Source organism: Schistocerca cancellata, chromosome 5, assembly GCF_023864275.1.
Source record: "Schistocerca cancellata isolate TAMUIC-IGC-003103 chromosome 5, iqSchCanc2.1, whole genome shotgun sequence".
Taxonomy (NCBI): Eukaryota; Metazoa; Arthropoda; class Insecta; order Orthoptera; family Acrididae; genus Schistocerca; species Schistocerca cancellata.
Window position 1 is genome coordinate 613567816 of NC_064630.1, and position 20993 is coordinate 613588808.

The 20993-nt window shown below is 40.9% G+C and overlaps 1 protein-coding gene across 1 annotated transcript in view; it reads right to left on the reverse strand.

Moving 5' to 3' along the window:
* The window catches only part of LOC126188854 (clavesin-2-like), a 95761-nt gene that overhangs the window by 44868 nt on the left and 29900 nt on the right, over window positions 1–20993 (reverse strand). The window lies entirely within an intron of this gene.

Here is a 20993-nt window from a genome sequence, read left to right on the forward strand (position 1 = left end):
AGACGAAATATTTGGAGGTTCCGTTCTATGCTGTTTATAGAATAACTGTTTTGGGCAGAGTGTGTGACAAGGCTAGATTCGTTCATGGTTTTGAGACGCAGCACATCTATGTGCTCCTGAAATCTTGTTGTGAAGCTTCTGCCAGATGGTCCAAAGAGCTTAGACACGAGTTGCTAATGTGTTGGTATACACTTGACTTTCTATACTGTTGCATAGTGGTTTCGGTACTGTGCATGATTACCTTTGGTATTTTATTGTTCGTCAGGAAGCTTATTCTTATAATGAGCTTGTTTTTATAGTAAATTCTTGATTGATTCCTGAATTTATATTAAAGAAACAATCATAGTTCTTAAACATCGATAATGGGTACATACAATTTAAGAACAAGTCCCAATGCTATATGAAATCAGTGTGCAGAACAGTGAGATCCGTTTGCAACCACACTGAGATTGTTTTGCACAGAATTACAATATGATAAAACGGCTTGGATCATTATCTCTTGTGATACATCTCCAGAATAATAATTACTACGAATATGTAGGAATTTAATGTGAAGCATTTGAATGAATTAGCAGAAGAATTTCGTATGGAAAAAAAATGAGCACTGAAAGCACTTCTGCATAGATTTTCTTCGATAACTGGTTTTTAGGTGATATCAGCTTATTATCGTTACCAGTTACGGTTAGAGGGAGGTGAACAACCTTGAGAAATATACATTACATTACAGATACAAGGCCAGATCTACCAAATACGGGCTTTCTCAGTAGACAAAGGACGAAGACAGGAGTAATTTGCAAGCGCCGAAAACGAGTACCAACGTATGACACGTTGTAACTCGTGGCCTCACACGGGAAAGTTTGGCAATCTCGCTATGCCCACCTCACAGAAAAAACTGAAATGAAAAGACTGCCACCCCACTGTCGTCATTAATCAGTTCATCGGTCTTCAATCCCTTCACTTCAAATTGCGCAACAGAGATTGGTATCATTTGGGCTAGTATATCTTCTTCGTAGAGTAAATTTTCTTGTATCTCATCATGAATATTGCGCGGTTAAGGTTATGTAATAAAGTGTATGAACCACTTTCGTGGCAGTCTTCGAGGGTCTCATACACGAAAGTCTCATCACTTGTAAATACTCATGGATGACTATGCCCAAAAAATAGACACTGTGGATAAAATGAATTTAAAAATAGTTTCGTAGAAGAAAATGAATAAAACTGATTAGTTTTTGAAATTAGTAAATACGTAAAAAGTGGAGAGATAGATCAGTAGCGAATATCATAAACAGGAGGGGAGCCGTATAAGATCACGCACGGTATTCAGTACATACTATATTCTAAGGTGGCCTAAGCTGAAGACACGGAAGCTTTTGCGTTAGCACAGAACACATGCTTGTGGGGAACTGCAGGGAACAACTTTGTCTGACTGTCACGTGAACACAGTGGCACCGTTTCCTACAAAAACAAATTAAAGCTTTCCAGTTAAGATGAAATCGGGTAACGTTACTTGCATAAACCTTAGAACAGTAAATCAGTTGCTGTAAAGCTTCTATTATTGTTGAACACAGTATGACGCGTAAGGCTTGTGTGTTTATATACACGTGAAGTCATGCAATAGACGTGAGACACAGAACTTAAATTTCCACATATTAATGTCAGATATTAGACCATCATCATTCTGATAATATTAGTATATGAAACCCTTCAAACGACTATGGAAAATAGGTTTATAACGGATGAAGAGACCGAAAGAATATAAAGTCTTTCGATATTATAGAGAAAACCAATGGACTGATGTTAACATTGTTAAGGAACAAAGAACATGAGTCATTTAGATGGGAGAAGTCGCTCAACAACTACGTGGAAACCGGTAACGAAATACAGCTAACTGCACACAATGTCTTTAATGGGGAAGCTGATGAAAAGTAATGGGGAAAATTAAAAAGCGTGAATTGTTGACTAGTGGGAGCAACCTCAGATTAAACAATAAAGCAAAGAATATATGCCAGTGTTGGGTAAAATAAGACAAACTGATTGAACGAATGCCTTCCAAGTAACCTCAGGAATAATAAATACTGCTGAAAAACTATTAAGAATAGGCAGTTCACTAGCACGGCAGTACTATTGGAGAGATTAGTATGAGAAACGTAGATGTAGAAACAAGAATACAGCAAATTACTCGTCTAAACAACAGTAATAGCAGTAATTCTGTATGTCCTATACGTGATGAGGAATGTGGACAACAGCCCTGCACATATTTTCGCACAGCATTCCTAAATCCGGTATAAGCAGGAAGAACTCACAATACAAACCGGTCAGGTACAGCGAAGGGCATCAGGATTTTGGACAAGTCCGTAGAGTTTAACGTAGGTGAACCATCGATACTGAAATTTTCAAGCACCGAAATGACCAACTTCAGGATTACATTACGTAACCACGAACTCGATGTAACATGATATTTCCCTAATGCTGTGAATTAAATTTCTTAATGCAGTTGGATCGACAGACGACACATAATCATTACTTATATCAAGTAAAGCAGCGTTAGACGCGAGACCCAGAATTTAAATTTCCACACATTTATGGCTGCAGAAAGTCAGACAGAAGCTCTATCTTCGTCACACAGTTATGAGAAAGCACTGAGAAGCACATGCGTGCTTGCTATTTAGACTGGTTTGATGCGGTCCGCCACGAATTCTTCTCCTGTAGGCTTGTAGCCGACGTACTAAATCATTTGCTGGATGTATTCTAATCTCTTTCTTTCTCGCAAATTTTTTACCCTCTACAGCTCTCTCTATAGCCAGGAAAGTTATTCCCTGTTATCTTAGCCGATTTCCATCATCCTGTGCATTCTGCGTGTCAGTGTTTTCCGTATATTCCTTTCTCTTCGAATCTGCACAGAACATCGTCATTCCTTGTCTTGTCAATCCACCTAACTGTCAACATTCGTCTGTCTCAATGGCTTCGATTTTCTTCTTTTCCAATTTTCCCGTAGTCCATGATTTCATACAATGCTGTACTCCAAACGTACATTCTCAGAAATTTCTTCCTGAAATTAAGGCCTATGACAGATACTAGAAGACATTTCCACGCCGAGAATTCCGTTTCTGCCATTGCTAGTCTGCTTTTCATGTCCTCTTTCCCCACGATGCGTTATTTTACAGCCTAGGTAGCAGAATTCCTTAGCTTCCTCTACACCGTGACTATCGGTTCTGATGTTAAGTTTATCGGTGTTCTCATTTCTGCTGCTTCTCATTGCTTTTGTCTTTTTCTGATTTACTCTCACTCCATATTCTGTACTCATGAGATTGTTCATCCCATTCAACCCATTCTGTAATTCTTCCTCACTTTCACTGCGGATAGCAATGTCATTCGCCAATCTTATTATTGATATCTTCTCACCTGGAAACTCCACAATGCCAATTATCTTTTATTTCCATCATCGCTTCTTCAGTGTATAGAGTGAACGGGAGGTGCGAATGACTATACCCGTGTCTAACACCCGTTTTAGTCCGAGCACTCCGTTCTTGGTCTTCCACTCTTATTATTCTCTCTTTCCTCTTGTACATGTTGTACATTACCCGTTTCTCCGTATAGCTTACCCATATTTTCCCCAGAATTTGGAATATCTTGAACTATTTGAAATTGTCGAACGCTTTTGCCACGTCGACGAATGCTAATAACGTGTTTTGATTTACGTTTAGTCTCGCTTCCATTATCAGCCGCAACTTCAGAACTGTCTCTTTCGTGCCTTTACCTTACTTAAGGTGAAACTGATCGTCATCTAACATATTCTCAATTTTGTTTTTCATTCTTCTGCATATTACTATTGTCACCAGCATGGATGCATGAGCTGTTAAGCGATAATTCTCGTAGTTGTCATCTCTTGCAGTTTTTCCAATTGTGTGGATCATATTTTTCCGAAAGTCAGATGATATAAACTCAGACTCATACATTCGATACACCATGGTGAACATTAGATTTTTCTCACTAGCCTCTATCATTTCAGAAATTCTGATGGAGTGATATAAATCTTCTTTGCCATATTTGATCCTAAGTTCTCCAAGGCTCTCTTAAATCTTGATTCTAATACTGAATCCCGTATCTCTCCTAAATACGCTCATGTTCCTCTACCACATCGGACAAGTTTTCCTCTTGCAGAGACGTGAATGTATTCTTTCTACCTATCCTCTCTCTCCGCTGCACTTAACAGTGGAATTCCCATTGCACTCTTAATGTAACCCTCATTGCTTTTAATTTTACCGAAGGTTGTTTTGACTTTTTTATATCCTGAGTCAGTCCTTCTGATTGTCATTTTTTCAATTTGTTCACATTTTTCATGCAGCCATTTCACCTTAGCTTTCATGCACTTTCAGTTGATTTCATTCCTAAGTGATTTGTATTTCTGTTTCCCTGAATTTCCCTGAAGTTTTTTGTACTTTCTTCTTTCATCGATGAACTGAAATATTTCTTCTGCTACCCGTTATTTCTTCGCAGCTACCAACTTTGTACCTACGTTTTTCTTTCCAACATCTGTGGTCGCCCTTTTTAGAGATTTCCATTCCTGCTCAACTGAAATGTCTACTGACCTATTCCTTATCGCAGTATCTGTATCAGTAGTGAATTCAAATCATATCTCTTCATTCAGTACCTCTTCCGTATCCAATTTATATGCCCATTGATTATTCCTGATTAGTCTCTTAAACTTCAGAGTACTGTTCGTCACTACCAAATTGTGATCTGAATCTGGATCTGCTCCTGGGTACCCCTGACAATCCAGTATTTTATTTCGGATTATCTGCCTGATCGTGATGAAATCTAACTGAAGCCTTCCAGTATCTCCCCGTCTATTAGTTTTTCATCTCCCTTTACGTACTAAACTACTCGTTCTATATCCTCATACACTTTCTCTATATCTTCATCTTCATTTGATTTGCTGTCGATTATGATGACAACTTGGTCCCTGAACTGTTGACGGTAATACACTCTCTGCCCCACCTTTCTATTCACATCTAATCCTACTCCCGTTGTACGATTTTATGCTGCTGACGATATTACCTCGTATTCATCTGACCAGAAATCCTTGTCTTCTTTCCATTTCACTTGACTGACTACCATTATATATAGACTGAACCTTAGCATTTCCCCTTTAAGTTTTTCTAGCTTCCCCAACACGTTCAAACTTCTAACATTACACACCCCATCTCGTAGAACGTTATCCTTTCGTTGGTTGCTCACACTTTTTCTCTTGGTCACCTTCGCCTTGCCTCTCTGCTCCCAGAGATCCAAATGGGGGACTATTCCGAATATTTCTGCCAATTGAGAAATCATCATGACACTTTTTCAACAACAGGCCACATGTCCTATGGATACACATTAATTGTCTTTAATGCAGTGGTTTCCGTTGCCTTGTGTTCTGATGCCGTTGATAATTGCTGATTCTTCCGCGTTTAGGGGCAGTTTTCCACCTGGAGGACAAGAGAGTGCCCTGACCCGCTGACCACTCCTCCGCTCTCTTTGACAAGGGCCGTGGCAGAATGAGGGTGACTTCTTATTCCAGAGATCTTCGGCCGCCAATGCTGATGATTTATATTGAAAACTTCAACGGTGGTGGGGTTCTAACCCGGGCCAATGATGATTTGATTAATAGTCGAAGACGCTACTCCTACACCACGGGCCGTATTGCTTACTTTTGATCTCATGAAAACAATATGTTCATGAAAAATAATTACTTTTCTCCTCAATTTATGATAAGTGGCCATTATGGAGAATGACTCCATAACATTCATTGTGATAACAATATGTATACAACTATGCACCGCCTGCGTATTCACATCTCGGCAATGATAAGTTTATCACACACAAAACTCATTCATCGATTGGGTGTGTTTTATAATACATATAAAGGATGATTATAATTTAAATTAAAATTTCAAAGTGCTGTAGAAATAACACCACTGGTCACAATGACATCAAATTGCAACGGAATATTATCGGAGAAAGGAGAAAACGTATGGCAGAAGAAAAAAATAGTGTGAAAATAGATCAGTAGATGGCACTGTATGTGTTAGAATACGTAAATAAAAACACCTGTCATGCGCACGAACCATTGAAGTTGGTGTAAACACGCCGGGTACACGGCTTTTTCTCCTTTTGCGTCGGCGACGTTCGCCGTGACTGTGTCAATGCAGGATCTAACTCTGTCTGAGATACGTTCAGTGATGTCTCTGCACGTCAGCCCATTTTTCCTCAGTAAAACTGTGGTGTCACCGCCAGACACCACACTTGCTCGGTGGTAGCTTTTAAATCGGCCGCGGTCCGCTAGTATACGACGGACCCGCGTGTCGCCACTGTCAGTAATTGCAGACCGAGCGCCACCATACGGCAGGTCTAGAGACAGATCCTAGCACTCAGCCCCAGTTGTACAGCCGACGTTGCTAGCCATGGTTCACTGAGAATTACGCTCTCATTTGCCGAGACGATAGTTAGCATGGCCTTCAGCTACATTTGCTACGACCTAGCAAGGCGCCGTATTCAATTGATATTGAGATTCTATTAATGTATCATCAAGAGCGATGTTCTACAAATGTGGATTAAAGTTAAGTATTCCTGAAGCTACGTACTTTTCTTTATAGCATTTATTACGTATCCTGTTTAAGACCTCACGCCAGCCTGCGTGAGTTTAAGCGCGTGCCTTTCGGCTTCCTCTCATTGTGTCTAGGCTGTCTTGTCTAGACACAACAAAAACCGGAAGAGGCACAGTGATGTTCGGCGCTGGTGTGTGGACCAAAGTTGTCGTCATAGCTCACCCTAAACGATGATACAAGTGGTTTCTGTATGGAAACAGGCCTTTCGTCTTTTAACAGTGGCATACCAAAAGTATCTGGACGTCTATTAGCAGACATTAGCATGGGGCGTGGCCACTGTTCGCCTGTATGTATATAAAATAAAAATGAAATAAAAAGTACGTGGCAAGTCTCACAGCAGAATCGAAAATTGGATAATTGGATGTCTCGATAAGTGGACTCGCGAGTACAAAAGGAAGTGGGAAATATTTTGTTGTCAATAAAGAAGCAGTAACAGCAGAATGGTCAGGTGGTCTCAATGAGTTCTAAGGTGGACTAGTCATTTACAGTCATCTGAGTAACAAATCCATCAGGGACATTTCAAAATTTGCAGGCCCCATCTGAACCTCTCAAAAACTGTCGATACCAGCACACTGGGGCCACCTGTTTCTGAATGTCGTAAATTTGTACCCCAAGTCCTTTCTTTCGAAAACTTGACTGCAACTGATCACATCTGCAGACCAGGAGCATGGTCAAATATCCTTGAACACATTCTTGGACTGCAGATGTGCTTGGATGCAGTCAAGTTTTCGAAAGGAAGGACTTGGAGGAAAAATTTACGACATTCAGAAACAGGGGGCCCCTGTATACTGGTATCTACAATTTCTGAGAGCTACAGATGGGGCCTGAATATGACACACTGAATTACCGAAACTGGTAACGAAAACAAAATAAAATAACTTCTCAGTTCGCACTGCTGTTTGGCGAATTCCTTTGCTAAATAAAAGAGTGGCGCAAAGTAAGAAGAGGGTAGATGTTATTGATTCCCAGCATACACAATTCTGCTGCGGTACGGTTAACACGTGCACCACACTGTGGGAGTGAAACGGCCCATCAACTTGAACCCTCATCCAAAACTGAAGCACGCAGGTCAGTACGATTCTTGTGGGCTAAAAGTACAAACTATACACACATTCACAGCAAAAGTCGAGTGATATACGAACGAAATGCAACTTAGCGTCCAGCAACAGTGAAATTCTGTCAACAACTTGGCCCCAGGTATCAGAGACGTGGGTGATGTTGATCTGGATGGAAGGCCATAGAGATCGACCACAGACGACAGGGCTCAAGCAATCAGGGAAGAATATCTGGAGGGGAAAGATGTTATCCAACGATGATGATATTCGCCGGCCGGAGTGGCCGTGCGGTTCTAGGCGCTACTGTCTGGAACCGCGAGACAGTTACGGTCGCAGGTTCGAATCCTGCCTCGGGCATGGATGTGTGTGATATCCTTAGGTTAGTAAGGTTTAAGTAATTCTAAGTTGTAGGGGACTGATGACCTCAGAAGGTGAGTCCCATAGCGCTCAGAGCCACTTGAATAATTTTTTGGATGATGATGTTCACACGGCGGTTCTGCACCGGCTCTGTAACCAAGGGTCGGATTTCCGTAGTCGGAATGGTTGGTAGGCCGTTCTGACCGATGTCCACTGAGGCTTGGTGACTATATATATATATATATATATATATATATATATATAGGGTGGTCCATTGATAGTGACCGGGCCAAATATCTCACGAATTTAAGCATCAAACGAAAAAACTACAAAGAACAGAACTCGTCTAGCTTGAAGCGGGAAACCAGATGGCGCAATGGTTCGTCCGCTAGATGGCGCTGCCATAGGTGAAACGGATATCAGATGCGTTTATTAAAATAGGAACCCCCATTTTTATTACATATTCGTGTTGTACGTAAAGAAATATGAAGGTTTTAGTTGGACCACTTTTTTCGCTTTGTGACAGATGGCGCTGTAATAGTCACAAACGTATAAGTAAGTGGTATCATGTAAAATTCCGCCAGTGTGGACGGTATTTGCTTCGTGCTACATTACCCGTGTTAAAATGGACCGTTTACCATTTGCGGAAAAGGTCGATATCGTGTTGATGTATGGCTATTGTGATCCAAATGCCAACGGGCGTGAGTTATGTATGCTGCTCGGTATCCTGGACATAATCCAAGTGTCCGGACCGTTCGCCGGATAGTTACGTTATTTAAGGAAACAGGAACTGTTCAGCCACATGTTAAACGTCAACCACGACCTGTAACAAAAGATGATGCCCAAGCAGGTGTTTTAGCTGCTGTCGCGGCAAATCCGCACAGCAGTAACAGACAAATTGCGCCAGAATCGGTATTGAGAATGCTACCTCAACATCGATTGCACTCGTACCATATTTCTATGCACCAGGAATTGCATGGCGACGACTTTTTTCGTCGTGTACAGTTCTGCCACAGGGCACAAGAGAAATTATGGGACGATGACAGATTTTTTGCATGCGTTCTATTTAACGACGAAGCGTCATTCACCAACAGCGGTAACGTAAACCGGCATAATATCCACTAATGGGCAACGGGAAATCCACGATGTCTCAGACAAGTGGAACATCAGCGAGCTTGGCGGGTTAATGCATGGTGCGGCATTACCGGAGGAAGGATAATTGGCTCCCATTTTATCGATGGCAATCTAAATGGTGCAGTGTATGCTTATTTATTTCCTACATAATGTTCTGCCGATGTTACTACAAGATGTTTCACTTCATGACAGAATGGCGATGTACTTCCAACATGATGGATGCCAGGCACATAGGTCGCGTGCGGTTGAAGCGGTACTGAATAGCATATTTCATGACAGGTGATTGGTCGTCGAAGCACCATACCATGGCCCGCACGTTCACCGGATCTGACGTGGGGAAAGTTGAAGGATATTTGCTATCGTGATCCACCGACAACGCCTGACAATATGCGTCAGCGCATTGTCAATTCATGTGCGAACATCATGGAAGGCGAACTACTCGCTGTTGAGAGGAATGCCGTTAGACGTATTGCCAAATGCTTTGAGGTTGACGGTCATCATTTCGAGCATTTGTTGTATTAATGTGGTATTTACAGGTAATCACGCTGTAACAGCATGATAAGTTCACAAAAGGTACATGTATCACATTGGAACTACAGAAATAAAATGTTCAGACGTAACTACGTTCTGTATTTTAATTTAAAAACTTGCCTGTTACGAACTGAACGTCTAAAATTGTGAGCTATATGTTTGTGACTATTACAGCGCCATCTATCACAAAGCGAAGAAAGTGGTCCAGCTTAAACATTCATATTTTTTTACGTACTACACGAATATGAAATAAAAAATGAGGGTTCCTATTTTTAAAAAAGCTGTTGATATCCGTTTGACCTATGGCAGCGCCACCTAGTGGGCCAACCATAGCGCCCTCTGGTTTCCCCCTTCAAGCTAGACCAGTTTCATTCTTTGTAGTTTATTCGTTAGACGCTCATTTCGTGAGATATTGGGTCCGGTCACGATCAATGTCACTCTGAAGCGTAGTACATCATTTGCCGTAGGAAATGGGAGAACTTCACACGACTGTCGTGTATCTGCACTGATAATACAATGAATTACATTTCAGAACTATTTTTGTAACGTGAAAACGTAAACTTATACCGATTTTGGGCATTAATTATGCAAGGAGGGCAATGAAACATATATACTTCGAAACGTATTTTGCCATACAAGTGCACAAAGAAAAAAATTATGTTTGTACACAGTAGTCAAGAGTGGTAAAACTGAAGTAGATGCTTCCATATTCGTAATTCTGATGCTACCTTCTCCACCATGCATTAAAATCTCCAGTATGTGATCATCGATAATTGAAGTTGTACCAAAGTATGCCATACGTACCGATCAGGTGCCATGACAGAAATAAGGCGGGAAGTAACAACGTTTCGTGAAATCGCACTCTTCAGACGTTCATGTTTACATGACTCGTTGCAATTAACGCATGAACACCAGACAGCTACAATATGACGACTGTTAGGTCGATGATGTTTTCAGCAGTGGAAATCAAAATGTCGTAATGATGAAGTATGTAAATACCATTGTATACTGGCGTCGTTACTTCACTTACTTTCTTGTAAGAGCAACTTTGTAGTCATCTGCCACCATAAAATTTGAAGTGATACCTAATATTTAATTTTTTCATTCTGAATATCTACGGCTTCTGGTTCCCCGTATTGCATGGAAACTACACACATCAAAAAAGTTTTGTATCACCCCGGTTCCCAGAACTCCTGAAGATCCCTTTGACTGTTCAGAGATGTCACTAAAGCATCCCAAAGATGTAAACAAACATGCAGGAGTAGGGTTCGACAGCCAATCAGTTCTAGTCATTCCACCAGGAGAGAGGTACGCGGCTCGTGTTGTCTGTAGTTCAACCATGCTTAGACGGTGCATACCGCCGTTCGATCGCGTCCGCATTGTTACTTTGTGCCGGGAAGGGCTCTCTACAATGGAAGCGTCCAAAGCGATGTTGTTCGGATATATTTATATTAGGCTATGACTAGAAGAAGAACGCCAACGGGACAGACAGAAAGACGCAGAGCTAGACAGACTCAATTTTGTCGCAGAGAAAGTAAGAGGAATGTGAACATTCATAGTGATAATACAACTTTTTTACTGAACGATATATTTAATTCTGCACTGAAGGCTACCTCACATAATTTTGACATTGACAATTGCCGTTTGTTGAATTTATAATGCAGATTTTGTAATTCAAAACATTTAGAATCAGAGGATATTGTACGTGATACAATGGCATTCATGTTGTGCTGTCATAAGGCAAACGTTACTTTGCCTGCGTTAACATAAAATCTATGCCTGCGTTAACATAAAATCTATTTTTCAACGTCAGTTATTAAGGACACATACAAACGACCCAAGAATTCTACATAAATCAAAGAATTATTTCGATAACGTACAATATTTCATTTATGTAGAAATGACAGCGAAAGAAACAAGATTTCGTGAAATCGCATTCAAGAGAGTGATTTCAGGTGTGCCGCAGGGGAGTGTCATAGGACTGTTGCTATTCACAATATACATGAATGACCTGGTGGATGACATCGGAAGTTCACTGAGGCTTTTTGCAGATGATGCTGTGGTGTATCGAGAGGCTGTAACAATGGAAAATTGTACTGAAATGCAGGAGGATCTGCAGCGAATTGGCGCATGGTGCAGGGAATGGCAATTGAATCTCAATGTAGACAAGTGTAATGTGCTGAGAATACACAGAAAGATAGATCCTTTATCATTTAGCTATAAAATAGCAGGTCAGCAACTGGAAGCAGTTAATACCATAAATTATCTGGGAGTACGCATTAGGAGTGATTTAAAATGGAATGATCATATAATGTTGATCGTCGGTAAAGCAGATGCCAGACTGACATTCATTGGAAGAATCCTAAGGAAATGCAATCCGAAAACAAAGGAAGTAGGTTACAGTACGCTTGTTCGCTCACTGCTTGAATACTGCTCAGCAGTGTGGGATCCGTACCAGATAGGGTTGATAGAAGATATAGAGAAGATCCAACGGAGAGCAGCGCGCTTCGTTACAGGATCATTTAGTAATCGCGAAAGCGTTACGGAGATGATAGATAAACTCCAGTGGAAGACTCTGCAGGAGAGACGCTCAGTAGCTCGGTACGGGCTTTTGTCAACGTTTCGAGAACATACCTTCACCGAAGAGTCAAGCAGTATGTTGCTCCCTCCTACGTATATCTCACGAAGAGACCATGAGGATAAAATCAGAGAGATTAGAGCCCACACAGAGGCATACCGACAATCCTTCTTTCCACGAACAATACGAGACTGGAATAGAAGGGAGAACCGATAGAGGTACTCAAGGTACCCTCCGCCACACACCGTCAGGTGGCATGCGGAGTATGGATGTAGATGTAGATGTAGAGATGTACGCGTTTACATGGTTTACTTGCAGTAAACACGCATAGCGGGCAGCTACAATACCACAACTGCTGGATTGTTGATGTTGGCAGCAGTGAGAATCAAAAAATAGTAATGAAACTATTGGGTGCAACACAGACTGTACATAACGTTGTTTTTGACGTTGTTCTTTCGCTTAGTTTTGTCTAAGAGTAAACGGAACTAACTTTCTACTCATTTGCCACCGAACCCATAAAAACTGAAGTAAGTTCCCACTTTCAGTTTCTTCGTTTTGAATGGTTACGACTTTCCTGATTATGTTTTAGGTTAGACCTCGAAGAAGAACACTAACGGGTCGGACTGAAATACGAAGAGCTAGAGAGAACATGAATAATGTGGATGCTGATGATGATTAATCTACTGTTGTTTTGTAAGGCTGTGTTCGGCTAAGAACGAAGAATCTGCAGATGAATAAATTTCAATCTATTTTATAACATAATAGACTTTCGTTACTTTAAAACACACTCAGTCGAATTTCGACTATAGGCGATACTAGTTCATATGAATCAGTATTTGCATTCGGCATCTCAAACTGAAATGAAGGAAGCTAGCGTATTTGTGTTAATGGCAATGTGTGTGTGTGTGTGTGTGTGTGTGTGTGTGTGTGTGTGTGTGTACGGTTGCGTCCACCTGTGCTGTAGCAGAGTGGAATAGACTGGTACTTGCCCGACGCTGCAGCAGTGCGACCTGTCGTGGTTATTCAATGCTCTCACCAGCTGATCTGACCCTGAGGTCTCCAAAACGAGTCGGGTATATGGCGAAACGTTACCGCTTCAGCTTTTAAAGTGGAAGCCGTCAGACAACGTTGTCCACCACATGCTTCAAGGCAACATTTTCTGCCGGTGTGTGAAGTTCCGGTCACGATTTCGTACAAGGGAAAGGAGCTGCTCACGTGACTGGTTGCACCGCTTTTTTTTTTCAACATACGTCACCGAGAATAGTTTGAAGATAACGAGTTTCTGCATGAATTCAGATTAGCTTCAGTGTTTGAACGCTATATACGTCTCATGACTTCCCAGTGTTCTGATCTATCGTGAAATTTCACAAAATCAGGGTAGTAGATTAACGACTACTTCCATAATGCAAGACATAGATTTAGAAGCTAGGTTTTAAATTTGCAAAACTTTTCGATGAAAAATAGTTGACTCTTAAAACGTATGTCTTTATTATGTGACGTGAAGAATAGCTATGAGGACATTGTCAATCGTTATAAAATAAAGGAGGTAAAAGCTGAATAACGTGAAGCAATCAGAGATTGTAGAGACTATGAAAGTAATAAAGTACCAAATGTTTGAGTAGCTTTGAGAAGTAAAGGCAGCATATGGAAAATTATGCAAAGGGGCAAGAAGCAGAAGAAATTTCTTGGATAAAGCATTGGGTGTTGATTTTTTATAGATGGAAGGAGATTAGGAAGGACAAAGGCGTTTAGCGGTACCAAATATGGAGCATAATTTAATAAAGGAATGTTTGAGTATGTATGTCTGAAGCGCTGTTTTGTATGGAAGTGAATAGTTGACTATGGGAAAACGAGCAAAGATAGGAACCAGATCATTTGAGATCTAATGGTACGGAATGATGCTGAAATTTATCTGGGCTTCTAACACAAGAAATACTACTCCCCACAGATCTGGTGAATAAATATATGGAAAACAATGAGAAGAAAAGGGACATAGTGACAGAATATATGTTGAGAGCATGCTGAATAAGAAGGATCGCTGCGACGGTTGACAATCTTTAGTAAAGACACGACTGGTTTCTCAAACTGTGTTTGCCTCATCAAGTGTTTATAGTCAGTCCGTAAAACCCATCTGTTTTAAAACCGTAAAACCACATTTCCCAACACTTTCATCAGGGTATCTAAAATTTCTAGCTCGCAAATGTGCGAACATTGATAGACAAAAAGGAATAGGGTTCGGAATGGCCTTTGCCCTAATTTTTTTGTATTTGGACGTTCCCACATCTGCGAGTAAGAAATTTTGAATAGCTAGATGGGAATGTTGGGGAATGTGCTTCTACCAGCTTTTAAGGAGATAGCTTTCATGTATTGATTATAAACGCCTGATGATGCAAACACATTTTGCGAAACCGGTCGTGTCTTTGAATACGTTTTTAAATAGTCGCAGCGGTCCTCCTTATTCAACACCGACTATTTTCGACCGTGAATGTTCCACATACGTAGTGCTATTTTCATATGTTGAGGCATCAGGTAATAACTCACACGGTATTATTATAGGCTGTAGAGGGTTAGGTTTTGCAGGGAAGACAGTGTTTGGAGTATGTAGAACACAAATAATAGAGGACGTTGGGTGTTAGTGGTACTCTCAGAAGAACATTTTGACATAGAAGAGAAAATCGTGGTAGGACGCATCTAAACAGCCAGAGCTCTGTGTGTGTGTGTGTGTGTGTGTGTGTGTGTGTGTGTGTGTGTGTGTGCGTGCGTGTGTGATAAGTCTTCTGACTGGTGTGATGCGGCCCGCCACGAATTCCTCTCCTATGTGTGCAAACCACGTCTTTAGTTATTTGCTGGATGTGTTCTGATCTTTGTTTTCCTCTACAGTTTTTAACGTCTGTAGCCCCCTGCGGTAGCATGAAAGTTATTCCCCGATGTCTTAACACATGTCCTGTCATCCTGTCCCTTCGTCTTGTCAGTGTTTCCCATATGTTTCTTTCCTCGCCTCCTCATTCGTTATCGGTCCACCTAATTTTCAACATTCTTCTGTAGCACCACATTTCAAATGCATAGATTCTCTTCTGATTCAGTTTTTCCGCAGTCCATGTTTTTCTGTAACACAATACTGTGCTCCAAACGTGCATTCTAAGAAAAATCTCCCTCGACTTAAGGCCTATGTTTGATACTAGTAGGCTTCTGTTGGCCAGGAACGCTCTTTTTGCCACTGCTACTCTGCTTTTAATGTCCTTGCTCTGCCGAACGTAGGTTTTCGTGCATCCTAGGGAGAAGGATTCCTTAACTTCATCCATTTCGTCATCCCAATTCTGATGTTAAGTTTCTCGCTGTTGACGTATCTGCTACTGCACAATTTCGGCTTTCTTTGCTCACGGTCCATATTCTGTACTCATTAGATTGTTCATTCAGTTCAATAGGTCCTGTCATTCTTTTTCACTTTCACTGAGGATAACAAGTAATCAACGAATCTTATCACTGATATCCTTTCACCTTGAATTTGAATCCTACTCTTGAGCCTTTCTTTTATTTCCTTCACTGCTTATTCGACATGTATATTGAACAGTCCCGGCGAAAGACTACAACCCTGTCTTACACCGTTTTTAGTTCGAGCACTCAGTTCTTTGTCTTCTACTAAAAGTCATACACTATCAAACAAGTCAGATAAAGCTGTAGAATAAAATGTAGATAATTTTTGTAGAACAATAGTAGGCAGCTGCGGAAAAGTGAGGAGCAGCTGTATGAATTCGAGAGCTCTGGTGGCAAACCAGGAACGAACTGAAATATGTAAAACGTAAAGAATATGTAGAAGGGTTATTTAAAGGAAATAAACTTGACGACAATATCGTGAGTATGGATGTGGATGAAGACGAGATGGGTGATACAACACTGTAAAACAAATTTGACAATACTGTGAGAGAAATCTGACAAAGCAATGAAGGTCTATGTTGAAACAAGGCACTGAGGTCTACAAAATTCTTTTATAAATATTAAGATACTAGGGAGAACCAAATATGAATTAACTTTTCGACTTTGGTATGCGGAATAGGGTGAAAAGCCGTCAGACATCAATGAAAGTATAATAATCCCCACACCAAAGGAAGAGTGTGCTGGTAAGTGCGAGTATTACGGCACCATCACTTCAGGAAAAAATGTTTTTTAACATACTGACACGAAATATATACAAAAGGGTGGAAAGGGGGAATAGACCATCTGGTGAAATGTCGAAGTAGTACTGAGATTACGACGTATCTAGCAGGATTAAATAATACACGGTAAGAAATTCCGGCAGTATGCTTAATGGTAGATGGGAAGTTAGGCGTAAAAATCAGCAGCAGAAATAATCGGTAGCGTAGATGGGACGTTTCATAGGAGTAGCAGTGGCCTATCGCACAGGGTTAACCATATAGACAAATAGCGAAGCCACCGTGCGCCCAGAGTACCAGTGAACAAATTGTTTTCTTTTCGGCGTAGTTAACACACTCGACAAAGACAGAAACTCGGGTGCTGGTTCTGCAGTCTGCCGTGTCGGTAGACGGATTCTCTAAAATATTCAGCTCAATCGGTTCGTCGTCGCTTTTTAACAGTTTCCAGCGCCTGCATTTCACTGCGGAACCAGAGGCAATTTCATACATATTTCAAAGCGCATATGAACGAGAAGGCCAGTTCGGAAAAGCTGGTGCGACCGAGAAAGCAACTGCTGAGTGCGATTTAAGATGAGAAGAACTTATGAAACGCAGAGATTATCGAAGACGCTTTGAAGTTATTTCTTTAGTGTGCTTCAGTTTGGCATTCTCGCCAGAATAACAACAAAATACCTCCTTTCCGTTTTAAAACACTAGGAACTCAATAGAAATTAATACAAGATAACACAAATTAATTGGCTGTTGTTCAATAAACACTTAAAAATCCCAAGATGAAATAACAATAACTAAACCTGCCAACTAGCACAGTTGTATAGTCAAATCAACACCGCAGTAAGAAAACCTCCCGGTTCGCTCACAAATAAAAATTTTAATTTGGTGAAATGAAAAGGGTTTAAAAGCGCTAACAGGAATGCAATTAAACTGGGGAAATCAAAAGTTATGGAAAAATTGAATATTATAAGCAATTTAAAGAACAAGAAATAGAAACACCTATGAAAATATGGGAGATTAAAATATCATCAATTAAATCACAACCTCCTGAAATGAAGGAGATTTTTGTCAGACCTTCAAGAGAAATTACAAAATTAGCTTGAACAAACTGTTTGAGTCAAGAATAAATGCTGTACAGTTGGCATAAATAACACTAAAAATTGCGATATACTTGTAAAATTGTATGATAAACTGTTAAATTGCTCGGAACCAAGCCATAAATTAAAATTCTCAGACAATCGTATTAAGAAGAAAATATGGCATTGACCATTGAAGAAACCACAGAAGCTATTAAGACTTCAAAAATAATGAAGCAAGACGGGAAGATTTCATCATAGCTGAACATCAGAAATGCTCATAAACAAAGATTATAAAAGATCTGCAAACCATTTCTGAAGATTTATGGAAAACAGAAATGTTACTCGCATACGATTCCGTTATGTATAAGATACTAGCTACATCAGAAGAGTGTGGCGAGTGGCAGGAAGACTTGCAGAGATTTGATGACTGGTGAAGAAACTGACAGTTGATCATGAACGTAAATTGGAGAAGGAACTGCCTGTTGATCATAAACGTAAATAAATGTAAGGTATTGCACCCAAATAGGCAAAGAAACCCACTAATGAACTGTTACACAGTTGGTGAAGAGTCGATGGAAACAGTCAGTACCGTAAAATATAGAGCAGTAACCATCCGGAGCGACCTGAAGTGGAATGATGACAAAAGAAATTGCAGGGAAAACAGAAGCCCGCCGGAGAATCTTTGGAAGAATATTTAATTCTTCCGCAAAAGAAGTGGCTTACAAAACACTTGTTCGATTGTTAAGTATTGCTCACCAGTCTGGGACCCTTACCAGAAGAGATAGACAAGATACAACGGTGCACAGCGCGTTTCGTGATGGGCTCTTTAAGTCAGCGCGAGAGGTTTACGGAGGAAATCCAGAGGCAGTTATGTATCACGGAAAGGATGATTGAAATTCCAAAATAGTACGTTCCAGGAAGAATCAAGCTGCTTATTACTTCCTCCTACAAACGTCTCTTTACTGTAAGCAACAGCATAGTTGTGTGGCTCGTAGTCAATAAGCGATCGTTGTGAGAGTGCTGTCCGCCAACGTGAAATGTCGAGGAAGCGTTTTATATGTTTTACATTGCTTGTATGCTGCTTGCTTTTTGCCTTTGACGGAGCATAGTGATATATTAAATTTAATGCTTGTTACACTGTAAGGCAATGTATATACACTACTGGCCATTCAAATTGCTACACCAATAAGAAATGAAGATGATAAACGGATATTCATTGGACAAATATATTATACTACAACTGACATTTTATTACCTTTTCGCGCAATTTGGGTGCATAGATCTGAGAAATAAGCACCACGAACAACCATTTCTGGCCGTAATAACGGCCTTGATACAACTGGGCATTGAGTCAAACAGAGCTTGGATGGCGTGCACAGATACAGCTGCCCATGCAGTTTCAACACTATATCACAGTTAATGAAGAGCAGTGACTGGCGTATTGTGAGGAGCCAGTTGCTTAATCACCATTAACCAGACCTTTTCAATTGGTGAGAGATCTGGCCAGGCCAGCAGTCGAACATTTTCTCTATCCAGAAAGGCCCGAACAGGACCTGCAATTTGCGGTCGTGCATTATCCTGCTGAAATGTAGGGTTTCGCAGGGATCGAATGAAGGGTAGAGCCACAGGTCGTAACACATCTGAAATGTAACATCGACTGTTCAAAAAGCCGTCAATGTGAACAAGAGGTGACCGAGACGTGTAACCAATGGCAACCCATACCATCACGCCGAGTGATATGCCAGTATAGCGACGACGAATACACGCTTCCAATGTGCGTTCACCGCGATGTCGCCAAACACGCATGCGACGATCATGATGCTGTAAACAGCACCTGGATTTATCCGAAAAAAATGACGTTTTGCCATTCCTGCACCCAGGTTCGTCGTTGAGTACACCATCGCAGGCGCTCCTGTCTGTGCTGTAGCTCAAGGGTAACCGCAGCCATGGTCTCCGAGCTGATAGTCTATGCTGCTGCAAACGTCATCGAACTGTTCGTGCTGATGGTTGTTGTCTTGCGAATGACCCCATCTGTTGACTCAAGGATCGAGACGTGGCTGCACGATCCGTTACAGCCATGCGGATAAGATGCCTGTCATCTCGACTGCTAGTGATACGAGACCGTTTGGATCCAGCACGGCGTTCCGTATTACCCTCCTGAACCCATCGATTCCATATTCTGCTAACAGTCTTTGGATCTCGACCAACGCGAGCAGCAATGTCGCGATAAGATAAACTGCAATCGCGATAAGCTACAATCCGACCTTTATCAAAGTCGAAAACGTGATGGTACGCATTTCTACTCCTTACACGAGGCATCACAATAACGTTTCACCAGGCAAGGCCGGTCAGCTGCTGTTTGTTTATGAGAAATCGGTTGGAAACTCTCCTCATGTCAGCACGTTGTAGGTGTTGCCACCGGTGCCAACCTTGTGTGAATGCTCTGAAAAGCTAATCATTTGCATATCACAGCATCTTCTTCCTGTTGGTTAAATTTCGCGTCTGTAGCACGACATTTTCGTGGTGTAGCAATTTTAATATAGTCCCAGAATATGTGACGGTAAATAGATCACACACTTTCTATAACTGGAACGTAACCTACTCAGAACTGAATCATTCCTCGCACGCGCTGTTTGCGAATGGAGCAAGAATGTGGAGATCAGATATTGGTACCAAAAGAACCTACTGCCACACACCGTATGGTGGCTAAGAGATTATTAACGTTGATGTAGATGTAGAGTCCATGAGAATAGCGCCTTCTCTTCTCGTGAAAGGTCACAGAAAGACGTCAAAAGCTACAAAGGAATACGTCTCCTACCAGTTGCTTAACAATTCTACTAACAGAAGTAAAAAAAGATATCTCGATAGACAACCAAACGATGGTCAAGCGGGCTTTTTAAAAGGCAGATCCTCAGAACTGACATTCAATGTCAAATCTGGAATATTTCACTGTTTAGTAAACAGTAACGACACACTTGCAAGATTTGTAGATTCAGAGAAGGGGCTTGAGTATGACAGTAGGAAAATCGAAGAATTGGCAAATCTAATTCTGAAAAATAAAGTTCATGGGTGACTTCCCTACGTTCTTTAAAATAAATTCTGGTGTAAGACAAGGTGATGGCTTATCTCCAGTGCTCTTAAATTGTCTGATAGAAAAAATCAAGAATATGGAATTAGAAAAAATTAAGGAATACCAAGTATCACCTATACGGTCGCGAGAGAAAAATGGTAGTTTCAACTAAAAGGCCTGGCAGTTGCAGACAATTTTACTGTGCCATCTAAAAAGTTGGCAAATGCAGAAATAGAATCACCCTGTTGGTATGTATCGCAAAGGAGGTTTATGCATCTGTGCAGAGAGAACCAAATTTATTAATAAAAAAACAAACACAAATATTTGGCAGATAGGCATTGATGAAAAAAGGTCGAAAAGTTCAAGTATCTAGGCGAAATAACTCAATGAATGGATTATA